Here is a 16,050-nt window from a genome sequence, read left to right as displayed (position 1 = left end):
CAGCTGCAGGTCCCTCTGTCGCGGGGATGGCACTTCCGGTGCAAGCTGCTGTCGTTCCGTCACGACACTGGCTCCCCACCTTCTCTCTCTCTCGCTCTGCCGCTGCCTGACATCGCAAACTACGGCACTCCTCTAAGCGGAAGCAGACATACACAAACAAGACAAAGTTCGACTCAAAGTTCCGCCTCGTTTCCGCCACTCAGTCGATATAACGAAGCGTCACCAGCGTGTTTGTCTTGCGTACCTACAGCGAACTGGCTGCCTCGTAACTCGAGATGCGAGCACTTTGTGCGCAAACACAGGAGTGTGTGTGTGTGAGCGCGTGCGTGCGTCAGCTAGCAAAAAAAAAAAAAAAAAAAAGTAAATAGAAAGATAAGAGCAGCGATGCTCTATTGTACTTATTGACGAACACAGCGCTCGACAGCAGCTCCATCCATGCGGCGCGTGCCAGCTTCCCGGCGTTCCACTTGCTCTGCTGGGTGTGAGCATCTGTTGGCGGTTATCTCTAGCAGGTAATTATTGGCTTTCCTTGCTGGCATTTCCAATACTTCCGTGTGATAAGCAGATGTAGAAGCAGAGAGGAAGGAATGCACGTGATACGCACGCACCCATCCCTCATTCAGGAACGAGGGATCGAACAGTCTAGTGGTTAGACTCTATGGCGTCAAAACCCGATGGCGCGCACACTGGTCAGGGTTCGATACCCGTGTGACGCAACTTTCAACCTACTCAGTTTGTCAGTTTCATCCCTTCCCCATCACCATCCCCTTCCTTAAACAACTTATCTACTTCGTCATTAAGTGATGTTTTCCTTTGTCATGACCAACGGTCAAGATACTGGCTAAATCTTGAGTGTACACGAAACAAAATGAAAGAAGAAAGGAGCTATAATTTTCTCTTTTTAAAAGTTCCGTCTTTGAAGTGTATACATGTACATCGACACCACCGTTCATCTCTTTGTGCGCAGCTAATAATGATGGAAATAATTGCTGACGATCAGCCACCGCCTACACATGTCATGACACAGGATACTGTTGATGTCATGACAGTGACACAGGATATTGTGGATGTCATGACAGGTACTCGCGGTAACTTTGACTACAGTAACGGGATCTGTGTTCTGGGACCACCAGTGACAACTAATACGGTTTTTATTGTTGTGACCGTAGATGTCACCTTGCGCTGTTGTGACAGGTGAGTAGGAGGAGAGGATGTCGGGTAGAGGATTGATGTAGATGAACGGGAAGGTTGGTGATAAGGAAGCAAAGATAACTGGAGGTAATGACGACACCTGTGTAGACCTGAACACACCTTTACTAATCCGACAGTTAGTCTGTCATGCGTCATCAGGGAGCGGTTAGACCTTTGTCACCAGTGTCAGGGGACTATTCAATGACAGTGAGTGGGTGAGGGAGGATACGTCGCCTGGGTGGTAAGGAATGAACGAAGGACTGTAAACATTAAATAGATATTGTAGACCGACAGTCCAGAAGAATTGTTTATTAAGGAGATCGATAACATAATCAGACAACATGCTGATTTGTTGTTCACCGCTAGCCTTCGTCTCAAAATGGGAAAATAATTTGTTAAACAAAGAAAGAAACAAATATAAAACAATGACAACATGCTAATGTAATAGCATGAAAGTGAAGACAGTTATTACTAGAATGTTAAATATTCATAAAAGTTGATATACACACGATATTGTAGTTATAAACATTTGTGACGGTAAGCAGGTGTGTAGATTAATAGAACCACACATCAACAGGTAAGATAAACACGGAGAGAGAGAGAAAGATAAAACAACTGTCTCTCCCCCACCTCCCACGCTTCTGTTCGTGGAATGCCTGCAGATGAGAGACGGCTGATGATGTAGAACGAGGAAAAATAAAGGAGACCAGAGGATGGGTGGAGAACACAGTCCTACACGTGTAGAGGAAGGGAGAAGCAGCCTCCCCTCACAGCCAGCACCACTCAGGACAACTCCTGCCTGAGGTTGGTAAAGGTTGCTTCCCCTGGTACGGTAAACACCCGGGGTTAACGGCAACAAGATGATCATTGCTGGCGCACGAGGGCGAAATGGATTTCAAGAAAGAAAAAAATCATGTTTTGTGTGTACCCATAAATACGACTGACACTGTCATGTCAAGCACAATGTCATGTCACAAACAAATCTTGACCGCTTGTGACTTCTGTCACAAAGAAGACCTGCCCACTTTGATTTGTCACACACGTTTGTCACTACAAGAATGGTCATTAGGGTGCTGGCAAAACAACTAAGAATTTGAGATTTTGACGCCACGGGTACCAAACACCCGATAGCTCACAATCAAATTCACACACGAATTAGATTATTCAAGTGAACCCAGTAGTAACTGTTCAAGCGACGAAATAAAAGAAAATTAAATAAATAAAAAAAAAACCACCAAAAATAATTTTTAAAAAATTCCATGACGCAAGAGGGAGGGAGCACAGTCTGTGAGAATCGATGGCAAAGAAGGATATTTATGATGAAAGTCGTCGTCTCTCTGAAATAGGACGAAGTTTAAACAAATCACACACACACACACCCCGGGTGAACACGAAGATATATTTATATTTATATTTATATATTTGATATATTTCAGATAATTATTGGAGCTGAAGATAGGGACTAAGAAGTAGAGAAACATGTGGTCTGTGACAAGACATAAGGAAGAGAGTTTTTTTTTCAGGTATTTTTTAAGGTCGTAGCTAAAAAAAAAAAACTGTTGCGGGCACGCGCCAGGAACTCAAAGTTCGGCGCCCACAGACGTGTCAGGCGCCCTCTGACGGCGCTTTCTAACGAGAAGAAACATCATCAGGCTATAACGACTAACCTACCCTCATTGCGCAAGACATTTTTGTCCATTCTATCGTTAAATCAGTCCTCCAGACACTTTCATGATCCCCCAGTGACGTCACAACTGGTTTCGGTTCACACCGAAAATGATCTTCCACTGCCCTCCCCTCCTGCGCCCCGCACCCAGCTCTTTTAGCTTCTGTTATCAGGGTATTATGATTTCTTTTTATTATCGTCAACAGGCGGAACGCACCGACTTGATTTCGCTTCAACAAAGTGCGTCACTATAGCCTCCCCTAGGCCTGGAAAAAAAAATGTGGCGAGGGCTTGTCAGCTAGGAGCTACTGTCCAAGAAAGTTGTTCTTTTCATTACAACATCGAAAAATATGATCTTGAAGATTCTGGTAAATAATGAGGTTGGTAAACAAACACAGAATACAAGGAGAAGAAACTGAGAAAAGGAAGGCAGTGAGGGGGAGGACTGGAGATATCTAATTCATTATAGAACAGAAAAAATGTTAATCAATAAAAATTAATTAAATAGGTTAATAGGTTATTGAAATGAAGCTAGCAGTAGAACCTGAAAACCACAAAAAATCTATTCTCCATGACTGAAGAGTTACAACCACTCACATACACGTGGGTGGCGCAGGACATTGTGTAGTAACGGTGTGTACTTACCTGCTCTCTACGTCACTACGCGAGGTTTCCAACCTCCACCCCACCCATCCCCTACCCCACCTGCCCTTCAGGTATGCATGCAAGGTTGTAGTGTGCTGGCTACCACCGGAAGTCTCCTACTTGATGACGCAAGAAGCGGATTTTCTTGTTGCGTGGTGATGCTGGCGGCTCTCGGTTACGTCCCCTTGAGAACGAAAAGTGACGGGTGGGTGGAGAGGGATGTGGGTGTGGGTGAGACAGAGAGGTCTTTCTTGTATCTGTGAACAATAAATACTAATTGCTGCTGTGGGCCAGTCCGGCATGGCCTGCAGACGCAAAACAGGTTTAGTGCATTTAATGCAGTGGCCACCAGAAGGTGAGTCGGTACACGAGATGGGATTGGTTATGAATATTTAGCGGACTATTTCCTGCCTGACACTCACGGTTTATGAGTTGACGGTAGGAGCCGTTGATATGAACGATGTGAGTAACTTGTCGCCTCCAAATATCACTCACCAATTTGCATACTTACTGACTTGCACACCCAATGCTACTCATTCCTAGATGTTATTTGTCTCGGTATGTTTCTCGTTTCTTCTTTCTTTCACAGACATACACACACACACGTGCATACATGTTCACGAACACACATACTTACACCCACATACATGTTAACAGGCGGGCACACACACACAAATACATTTCTCTTACCCTCCCGAGCCACGTCGCGTAGTCCCCCCGTCCTGTGGGGCGGCCATCAAACGAGGTCTCTTGGTTGCCATAGCGACTCATTGTCACGCGAATCACAGAAGTCACATGTCACTTTGAGCACAGTTTAAGAGTTTGTTTGTTTGTTTTAGTCAAAAAATTAATTCCTTCTCTCGCAACTCCACAGCAAATGAAACCGCTGGACGAGTCCGAACTCCTTTCCTCACTTCCAAGACTTTACCTCAACCTTTCTGTGCTGCTCTTCCTCCTCCTTTTCTCTCTTTCTCTCAGCTTAAACTTTCGTGTCACAAATTCACCGCCTAGTTAGCCGCCTCGTTCCCAACTCGTTCTCTCCCCTAGCCAGACCCTGAGGCTCTCCACCAACTGCAGTCTGCACCAACCCTTTCTTTGACGCTTGCCCTGCTGGAGGATCCCGTTACCCCGATGCCAGCAGGTAAGGGGGTCGTCTGCTCGCTTCCATTCCCCGTCATGCTTACAGTCTTCTACGGATTATCAACAACAGCAAACCTCCACCGAGGGTCAGGCATAATAGTTATATCTCCACCTCCACCTCCTTCCACAGGTTCGGGGTTCGAACACAAAAGCCTGTAGGCGGCAGACCCGGCACGCAGACCATTGTAAGCATGCGTGGCTTTCTATCATCCACCCTGACCCGACCTATACACTGTTGTACAGAAATCTACTACAGACAAGTCGGCACTAAGGGACTGGAGGGTGTTTTTTTCTCTCTGTATAGCGTGCGGTGGAAAGTCGTCTGTGAATGCAATCATTGTGCCAGAAAAACCAAAGCTCTTTGAGGCTGAGTGTGTGGAGCGTTCGACTGTACCCGCCTGGCTGCCAGCCACGACTCTGACACTGTCAGTCGAGCTACCCACCCCTCTCCCACCCCGCTTCTTCACTTTCTTTGGACTACAAGACTTGGCACTGACACCCATTCTGCCTCGGTACTCACCGGGTGAAACTCTGGCGCCGACGTTTGTCGAACGACTGATTCGTAGAGAAGCACCTGCATGTAATGAAAGAAAGAAAGAACGAAAAAAAAGAAAGAAAGAACCAGGGCTCGATGTTGGGGGGAAAAAGGGCAAGCTAGAAAAAATGTGAAGCCATTAAAGGAAACATTAACTCAGCTTTAAAGCACTCACACTGATACCCGACTGATAGACAACGGAGGAGTTTTCTTTACGGAGGAGAACTGGAAGGAGAGGTAACCCCGGAGTCTGACAGCAGCTGACATTCGTTTCCTCCATTTCAAGACCTTTTCCTATCTTCAATTTAACATCAAGAAAACAGGCGAACTCAGGCATGTTTACATCATAAATGTGGTTTATCAAGGGTAGTCACAAGTTTTTGCTGATCTCGCTTTGCGGACACGTGATCATAAACTTTTTCGACTTTGTGACTGGTGAAGCGAATGTTTGAACATCAAGGCAAACCGTTTGTGTAAAGTTTCACAAGTCAGGACAACATATGTGCACACGTGTGCGTACACACAGCTGCAAAATGAGAAATATCCAACAGATGTCTCATAAAGCCGAGATACCCGCATACAGAGCTCATGGACTCCGGGTAGACCTTTCTAAATCATTTTACCAGTCAGCACTTCATCGGAGGAGCTCTTCTTGATATCACTCCCCATAAATGGTCAAATATGTGACGATGATGATCCATTTAATTCAATAAAGTGAACAAAAAGTTCTTCTAGACCATACAAGTAAATGAACACACACAAAGGTTAAAAACATGTTGGGTACGTGCCTTCCGGTTCTCCCCGGTGGCCATTTTGTTTCTGAATTAAAATCATTTGATATTTTTGTGTATTTAGCTTGTTCGAGAATCATCATTTTGGTCAGGATGAATAAACTGGAACTACATGATTGCTCTTTTGATTGGAAAAAAAAGTGTACTCTGAACTGTATATTGGTCGGTAACAGATCGTATCCTGACATTTCTTTGATAAAGTGGAGCACGTTGTTCATCCGTTCCATTCAAACTAATAGTCAGGAATTAAAGAAAAATAATCAGCGAACCTCTTTAAAAAAAAAAGAAGCCGAGAGTTGTTGATGCAGCAGTTCATAACACAAGCTCTCTACAACTTGTGCCAAAGGAGGAGGTTAGGAGGGGGAAAATAAAAGCCAATCATTAAGTTTTCCCACCTGTGAAACTCTAGAAATATTACATTTTGTCATCATTTCCACGGCTCTTCATCCTCAGGTATATTTGTCCTCCTTAACTTTCTGTTTTACATGGCACACGTGAGTCAAGGAATTATTCCAGTTTATTTACTTTTTTTCTAATTTGTTTTGTAACTCAAACTGTGTTGATAATAAAGCACAACAAAAATAATGAGATTAATCTTGATTATTTAAGCGAGATGCCAAGTTAAAAAAATTGCTCTGAACGGTTTCTTTGACAGCTACAAGTATTACAAGTATTAGCAATGCCCATCACATCCTCCTGGAGAAGCCGACGGGAAAAGCCGACAAAGAAAAAACTTTGCAGGTAAGAAAGATCGATTTTAGGCTTAGAGATAGAGAGGTTGTGAGCATCCTTTGACAAGATGTACAGACAAGACAAGACGAGGAACTGCGATCATTTGAAGTAGAAACACCTCACAGTGTAGACTTTACAAGCAACCCTCACACACACACATGTCCGGAGGGGAGAATACGCACACGGAGAAAAAAAAAAAAAAAAGAGAAGACAGACGAGAAAGGAGGAGACAGGAAGAGACGAGAGAGACAATAATAAAGATGACTCACTATCAATTAAGGGATCGCATGCACAAACCATGTTTTATTTTCACAGCTAGTTTGCCGTCGGGAAAGATAATAATTTGTTATATAAGAATAATAAGATAACAAGAGAGCAACATTGTAGCAAAATGCATGAAACAGTAAGAAGTAAAGATCTGAAAGGTAATAATAATCAAGGAGGATGTTTATAAATGTCGGTGTAGCTACACAACATTTCGTGATATAGTATAAAGAAGTTAAACGTGGATCTTGAGAGAGATGAGGTGAGAGAAAAATGTAATGTCCACTGTTTGAAAAGATTAGCAGGAGGCTGTGGATGTGCCGGATGAAGACACCTTCGATGGTAGTGACAACGAGGCGAGCTAAACTGGAAACTATAACCTTCTGACACTCACCCGTTCAAAACCATCTCTCCTACCCCTCCCATGTCCGCTGGTTGCCAAGGGCGACCAAGACCAGCGCCATTGGGAAGCAGAGAAGGGAGATGGAAAAATTGGGGAGAAATGAGGCAGGGGAGACCACTCCATGCCAAGTGTGATGAAGAGCGCGGCAAGCCCATGCCACAAGATGCTCTCGCAAAAGGGTGAACAACAAAAGACTTACAACTCCCTCTTCCCACCCACCACCCCCACATCTTCTCTCAGAAGCTGGAGGACTGCCGGGAGCTTCAGGGAGGGGCGGGGGCGCGTGCAGGGAGGAGGGAGAGGGAGGGTCAGTGGAAGTGGGACTCGCAAGGATTTTTCTTTTTAATCCTGACCAGGAACTGGTGGGAGGCGTTGATGAGATTTGTCGTGGCTGTCAAGACAAGCAGCAGAGCCGTGTAAGGAGGTTACGCCGTGGGGACTGGCTACGGCCAGCCGGAACATCGTCACAGGAAGTGACGTCGATAAAATCAATCTTCGTAAAGAGGAAGGAAAGAAAGGGTATAGAAATAAGACGGAGCATAAAGTCCTGCCTCCTCCCACATCCAGGCTGCTGCTGCTGCTGGTGGTGATGATGATGACGAGCGGACATACATCGTAAGCTGTTTGTTCTCTGTTCTTGCGTCTGCTCGCCTCTAGCTCTGTGGTCGGGTCTTCCTCAGCTCGCAGTCTTCTGACAAGCTTTCTATATTCGCCCCTCGTGCACTTCATTTCATTTTGAATGCTGAGAGAGAGAGAAAGTAAGATGGTTGCAGATTCTGGGACCACCTAACCTCCAGGACACACACACGGACACACTTACACTAGTCGGTCCGTTACACGCACACACAATGCCTCGACCTCGGTGTTAATTAAATAAGATAATGTTGAGCATGTCCAGTCTCAACCCAAAATTCGTCAAGTGGAGTTTTTGTAAATTTATGTATTATTTCTTTACATGAACATTAACTCAATCATAAGGAGTCTAACCATCATGACAAAATGAAATGTTGCATTACAAAGCTGAATCAATGTTGTAAAGATTTTCTTTCCTCGAAACCTGTTTCCAGATGAAGGAAATAAAAATGATCCAAAGAAAAAAGTAAATGAAAACAAAGACTTTTGCAGAGATGAGATGCAGATCCATAGCTGGATAATAAAAATGATGTATCGTCATTTAAAGATGGCGTTTGTAATTATTTTCATTTAAAGAAAATAATGAGCTCGAAACAGATTCTGAAATACGGCGATGAGCTCGGCTACAATGATTTAAATGTCAACTGATGAGATAGTGAGGTGAATAGTGAGATAGTGAGTTTGCTTTCCTACTAGCCTGTTTTTTCCCCCAGACTGTGAAGTGACTCTTTTCACATTGAACATAATTAAAAACAATGCAAAATAAGGGTTTAAGATACAATATTTTTGCATGAAGTATTTTTCTGCAAGCGATAAATTTACTATTATACTTTTTTCCATTTTTTTTCACTTTTGAAGTCATTTATGCACAATAGAATGGAATTAATTAATATGTCGGACACCGTTCAGCTTTCAGTTTTACAAAATGAAAAAAAGCCGAAAGAAGAGAATAGAACATCGTGTTCACATCTGTTAGTGAACTGGTGACAAAATTAATAATGTAATACCTGTGTGTGTTTGTTTGCTATATATCATACAATCCACGGTGATAAATGATACAAAGGGGATTTATTAGGCCTGTATACATCAGCAACAACAAATTTTACAATATACCCAACACAGAACACCTAGAAATGTCCCCAACTACCAAACTTACAACATACCCGTTACTCACACCACCAGAAAAACCACCCAAACCTGCGTTGCTGCCAAATACAGAACCTCGATCAGAATGGAAACACGACCTAGTCAGATACATTTTCTACATTAATTAAAATCATATCAATTAATTAAAATATCATGACGAAATATTGCAAAAGAAAATCTCAGCAGCGCAATAGCGAGAAAGAAAGAACAAAGGTCACTACACTCAAAGGTGACAGAGGTCAGGCCAGTGACCCGGCGGCAGCGGCTGTCCATCACACCCGCACCCGAAAAAGACAGACTTGTGTGGCATGGCTGGTGCTCGGAATCGATCCCAGACCTGCTGCATCCTTGACCCTGCATTGATCACTTGGGAGGGGCGGGGAGGCTGGGGTGAGGTAAGAGAAAGCCAAGAGTAGTCTCCTCCAGTGGGCAGTTTGTTTAGCGGAAGTACGTACACCCGCCTTGACACACCCGACATGCACGATCAGCAAACAACCAGACCGTGCACCTCGCGACGGAAGTTTGCTTTCGTTGCTTAGAGTCACGAGGAGGAATGGTTTGGGAGGAGAGAGGAGGAGGGGAGATGTTGGCGCATGCGCAGAGGAGGTTCTCTCCACTCACCCGAGTATGGCGGTGCAGGCTATAAACTGCTTGCAAAATAAGGTATTGATCTGGATCAGAAGTTGGCCTCATCGAAGAAAGTTCTTCATGAAGCCTGAAGTTACTTTTCGGTGACTGGTTGAGGATAAAACGTGTATGTGTGTGTGTGTGGGTGAGTGTGGGGTGGGTGAGTGGGTAGCTGGTGCGGGATGGGAGAGATGTGATGGACATACAACAGACTGACTATACAATGTGTGCGCCTTCCCTCTGTATTCTTGTCTCTTCTCTCTTTCTCTATTTATCCAATTTCCTTCTTGTGTGTGTACAGGCATAAAACAACTGAGAACTATGAATGCGTCTGGCTCGCTCAGACTTTATCTATCTCGTAAGTATATTAACACATCCACACACTCTCTCTCTACTCCATACATTTTCTTCTCTATCCGGTAGTTTCGCGCGAATGCACACGCACGCACACATACATACAAACAGAAAAAGACAGGAAGACTGACAGCAGAGATGTGCATGAAGAGAGAAAGGACTGCAAGAAAAGAGAAGATGACCATTCGTAAACTCAAACGATAAACAGACTCAAAGGGGGTGTGGTGGGTACCGCTGAGAGTAAACATGTCTGCAGGCAGGAAACATGTGTATCACGTGTAAACCAGTGTGTAAACCTACACAAGGCGTATTACACGCAAATGCGTTTACCGTACCTTCGTGATAAGTAAACGTGAATTACTGCCTGCGTATGGGGTGTAAACACAGGTTTATTACACGTGTAAACACATGACCGACAAGTGTTTCGTTCAGGTTGCCAGTCGGCGCAGACGCTGTGCACCCAGCACCACAGGGCCGTCCACACGGCCCTCCACACCGCCAACACGTGTGCCGCCAGCGCCTGTAGCTGTGCACTACGAGAATCAGATAACGGCAAATTATATGACGACATGCTGGCACGGGGCCACACATCGCTGGCATTCCGACGATAGGAAGTGAAGAAGAGGGCAGCAGGGCTGTGGAAACTTCCCAGAGTCCACCAGCAGAACGACGGCACGCGCACTGTGTGACGTGTGAGGGAGGTGTCGATGATGTCGGAGGAAAACGCGATTAGCGCAGGTGAGGCTCACGATAGTAATGCTCAGTACAGTCTGTTTACCTCCAGCTTAGCTCAGGGGTTTCAGTTCGTATAGTGTGAGCTTACCGAGACCAAAGAATGTTCTCTTGCCGAGACATCATCAGACGCCATCTTGGTAGCTCACGCGAGGGTGTAATCATCGTATGGAGAAATCACCTTCATGGTAATCCTTACCTTGATATTTGCTCTCTTCAACAGTTTTTTGTTATCGTACTAACATTTGCTTTTACTCTTATTATTATATTAAACATGAAACAAGCAAACAACAACCTTACCAGCCCTCGATAATCAAGTTTATTTATGAAATGAAACACTACTTACACTGGGCAAGTCTAACTTGTTTACGCGTTTTGCTCGCCTGGTAAAGCCATAATACGCTTGATAAATATACTAAAAAAGTCTCTGCAAAGATGTACAGAATTTCTTTGGCCGGAAACCTAAAGTGGATGCGATACCAAGAACAACCGGTAACCCACTACACGGCGCTTGCTACTAGCAATGGTTCGAGGACATCGGGCAATGTCGTGAACCTGGTCCACCCCAATATACAGTCCATCCCCACCCAACCCAACCCCCACCGGCATCCTGCCGTGCTGCTGCAACCCCGACACACCGTACATCTGCACACCTGTGCACCTGTAAATGCACACCTGTGCACCTGTAAACCTGCACACCTGTGCACATGCTCGATCTTGTAATTTGTTGCAGGAGCACGCAGCCATACGTCTTGTGACGGCGGACAGTCATTAGAAGACTTGCAGACATGACAGTGATACCCGCCATTGAACAAGTCTGGCTCCAGGTATGTTGGCATGAGCAACACGAGGGACAGCTGCATCAGGAAGAGTTCAGATTTACAGCTGCAGCTGAAGCAGGAGGAAGTATTAATGAGTTACAGCTACAAAGGGAAGAGAAGGACAAGGTAGAAAGCAACAGTAACAGCACACGATGAGTAAATATATTGGACGAATAAGTCCTTCTCTCAGTATAAAAGCTCACTTACAAACCCACTATTGGGAAACAACCTCCTGTAACTTATTTTTTATTTTTTCAATGGGGATAAATACTTGCAACTTAAACCCAATCTTCACGCATTTTCAGGCAATAATAACGGCTTTCCATAGTTGTCGTGTCTTCTCTTATCTCGCAAAAGATCTCTGAGAGAACGAGCGACAATTTTCACGCATTACCTGCAACAGTTATGAGAATAAACCCAAGCAAACACTTGGGTTGAACGGAGAAACTATTCACACACTCCGTTCCAGGAAATGGGAAAAGCACTGGCGATGGGAATCTGGAGGCGATTAGCGGGTTTGTAGATGGTTGGCCGCCAGGGTCTCGAGCCAGCGACTGGTTGAAACATTTCCGTCGTTACTTACTTACCACAAGATGGCCGACTGATGGCAAGGAGCAGCAGAAGAGGAAGGATGCTCAGTCTCACCAAGCCACCAAAGACATTGAAAGGGGAAAGAACGGACACACGGACACACACACACACACACACAAACATATGAAGAAGTCAAGCAAAAGACTTACTTATTGTCAGAAACCAGTCATGTGTAACAAGCAGAACAAAATTGGCGCAAACTGGCAAAAAAAAAAAAAATCCTCTTCATTAAACCAGAGAAGATGGATTATTGTTTATGATTGTCTAATTAGGGATAGGAAGCCGGGTGTAATGCCAGCCATCAGGTGTCCCTTCACCCTGAGACATTTTTAGTCCCCGTATGTTTCGTCACCTGTCAACCTGTCATGTTTTAAATGACATTGCACCTTTGCTATTAGTGCTGGTGCTGCAGGGCAAAGCTTTCTGGGTACTTAGCTACCCGTTAAAATCACTTGTGTTCACAGTATAGGATCTCTTTGCTCACACACTAAAATCCCTGTATTACACGTCATCACCTTTTGTCACATATATAATCCTATATCACACGCTAATATCACTTTATCACACGCCATAACTCTATATTACACGCTAAGATCACACTCGTCTACACGATAACTGTTGTTACAATTCAAATCAACTGCCACAAATAAAAACTGAAATAAAAACTCCAAGTATCGGACATCAAAACGCAAACCATAAATAATCTCCAGCATTTAACTCGCTCCATCTATATTTTGCACTCGCCAAGGCAAGAAGGTAATGTGACTTGCATTCTACATATTCACACCGAGACAATAATACCCAGCTGACTGTTTTCGATAGAAAAACATCGATCGCCATTGAATATTTCCCACCTCGGCGTCAAGACCCGGCTGTCGTCACGCGCACCCACGAAGGTCGGCGGTGAATCATCGACATCCGGCAAAAAAAACAGGCGAGACCGCCATTACTCGTGTGATTTACGGCAGAAATGCAGGGAAAATATCCTGAGTGCTGTGGGCTGTGAGGGTCTGGGTAGAAATTGCTTGGAGAATCACTTGGTCTTGCAAATGTCGGCCTGCAGGCATCACGTGTTTACGCGCGCTGTAGAGGGTGTATAGTAGTAATATGTAATAATATAATAATATATAGTATAATCACCTTGCCGACATTTTCTCAGGGTGACAAACAGGAAATGAGGTTACATTCCTGACAGAGTCCCAAGCTGAAAGGACATTGGGGTACCATCGCAATAGTCGAACGCAGAACCTTCGGGTATCCCCACCCTGAAGTCGAGGTCGTCATTTGTGTGTAATGAGAAGACAATGACTATTTCAGGTGTACAAGTACCACCCACCCGTTACTTCCATTACTACCACTGACACCTAACAAACATCTGCTTCTTCAAAAAATCAAGTTTACTCAATTTGCAGGAATGTTCCACAACTTGTAGTTTAAAAGTTTCTGTAATTACAGGTAGACGCCAAACTAATTAATTAAAATCTCGGATGGACAAACTAATGACAGAGCTACGATGTATTAACTTTTACAAATTTTGAACTTGAGTTTATGTTGAAGTCAGATTATACTGAGTCCAAATAAGTTCCTGATGTTGGTTCTTTTCGGTAGGATTGTCTTTATGGCAATTTTCCTTCTTTCGCATTAATTTTAATAATCTGTTCTGAAATGTGCTTTTCTATCGTTTTTACTGGTGTACACCCACACAACTATTTTTGTCAAGCTCTTCTCTACAAACTTAAGAAATATCGGGTGGAAAAAAAAATCCGAAAACTGAGCAGTTTGCAATTTTTTTCTCACGCCTGAAAACAAGGAATCAAGTTTCCTCAGTTCTCTTCATGGCTGGCAGCAAATGAAAGTAAAACAAATTCTTCTCAGCAAACGAGTGTAAACAAAATGTGCAGCAACTAATTTCGTCTTGTTGACATGTGTTGGACATTTCTCAAGTACTTTACAAGAGAACTTACAGCATTGTAAAACTAGTTCTTTTCCGAAAACACATCTTAGGAGGCAAGCGCCGACAGTTATCGACATACTCATCGACCTTCTTCTCTTTAATCACAACTTTGTACGAGAAGAAAACTTTTCAGTTCGAAAGATTGGAATCTTGCCTTACTTGCAGATGATAAACTTGTTGATGTCTGCTTGTGTGCAGGTTTTATTTTCTGGTCAGGAAACAAGAAAAGCGACTGTACTTTCTTGTTTACTCCCAGAATTCCGCTATCTTTACAGCAGTTAGATATGTAAATATAATACCAGCTTTCATGTAAGTAATCATGTTTTATAGCTGCCAAGCTCCCACAGAGATTTTTACACTGGAAAAGCCTGGCCTCGGATGTTGACTTACACACTGCAAGACCCTGAAGGGAGGTTAAAGGTCAAACGTGGGTTGCATTTTATTTCAAATGACTTGGCTGAAGGTGAAAACAGGTTAATCTATCCATAAATCCGAGTTTTTCAACACACAATATGAGGCAGAGAAACCGGTCTCACAACTGCCCACGGATAATTAATAGGCATAATTAACCTTTGACATTTCTGATGTCAGACTTGTCGACCTTTTCCCGTGCATGGTGATGCTTGCAGGATCGTGTCTCCAGACTAAAAAAATTTTTTTTTGTGCTCAGAATACGGAAACAGAATTTTGTACTAGGTCCAGCCTTTGAAAAAAAAAATGTTGCACCCTACTACACCTTTAATGGCGACACTGCTGATCCTCGGCGACGATGCTAACCGACTGCCAACAACACAGGAGACTGCGATGCTTTGTCCCAGCACCAGCCTCCCCGACCCCGACGTATGCGTCACTGTCAGACCAGCACCACACCTCCCCCTCCTCCTTTCTATTAACCCCTCACCTCACCCTCCTTTATTCCTCTTTTTCCTCCTCCTCCTTTCCTCTCGCTGCGACGACTCAGCTCTAAAGCTCGTCTCCAGGGGCTGCAATGGAGGGACGGGTCACAACACACCAGTAAAGTCCATCTCCTTTAATAAATCATGAGGGGCACTTACACTGTCCCTCCCACTCACTGTACTCAACGCATTTCGTGAAAAACAATAACAACAATAATTTCATCATTTCTCGCCCACAAGGTCAAGCGGATTACCTGTCGGACATATCAACAAGAAGCAACCCCAGGATCCGGGTTTCTGATTCTGGTGCGCACAATAAGTTGTGAACAAACACACCATCACGTGGTCTATTGTCAACATTCAAACATACGAACACACAGATGGTCTGTCAATCACAGTAATCATAGTATGTCAAATATTGTAGGATGACATATAAACCGTTCTACATATGATGTTAAGTCAACCGTATCTATCTAAGAAATTCCAGGTATGGCGGCTACATCAAAGAGCCAGCGCCATCACAGACACACTCCACTACTCTGACTGATGTAGACAAGGAAGACAAACGAGAAGACGGACAAAGGAAAATAATAAAGCGCTGGTATGCTTCATCGGCCATCTTCACCTTCTCTACACCTTGTCTGACAGGTAGTCCATCCGCCGGGACTAGAGGAACAGCGATCTCACACCTGATGGAAAAAAGTGTGTTTGTGAGCGTGCATGCTCGCAGTCAGTATGCCTGAATGTGCTGTGTTCTGGAAGGATGCAAGAGGTCGTGGGGGAGGGTCTCTGTGATGAATATCGTTCTGCAGGTGTTGTGTTCTTGACTGATTGCCTCCCCGTCAGCATCCGGGCATCTCTGGCTGGGTATGTGCAGTAAGTCAGGCGCGCGTGTGTACAGACACCACAGCACATTGACGTGTGCAGAT

General features: G+C 44.2%; 1 protein-coding gene across 6 annotated transcripts in view; it reads right to left on the bottom strand.

Moving 5' to 3' along the window:
- The window catches only part of LOC112573681 (cAMP-specific 3',5'-cyclic phosphodiesterase 4C-like), a 308,076-nt gene that overhangs the window by 109,475 nt on the left and 182,551 nt on the right, over positions 1 to 16,050 (bottom strand). Inside the window, exon 1 of one of the 6 annotated variants that reach the window (XM_025254260.1) lies at positions 4,193 to 4,793. The exons of the other annotated variants lie outside the window; for them this stretch is intronic. The gene's annotated coding sequence lies outside the window, so the exon portion shown is untranslated. Of the gene's footprint in view, positions 1 to 4,192; positions 4,794 to 16,050 lie in introns of those variants that run through there. 6 annotated transcript variants of the gene reach the window in all.

This window comes from Pomacea canaliculata, linkage group LG10, assembly GCF_003073045.1.
Source record: "Pomacea canaliculata isolate SZHN2017 linkage group LG10, ASM307304v1, whole genome shotgun sequence".
NCBI lineage: Eukaryota > Metazoa > Mollusca > Gastropoda > Architaenioglossa > Ampullariidae > Pomacea > Pomacea canaliculata.
The sequence above is the reverse complement of the archived record's forward strand: the minus strand, read 5'-3'. Positions and strand labels throughout refer to the sequence as shown.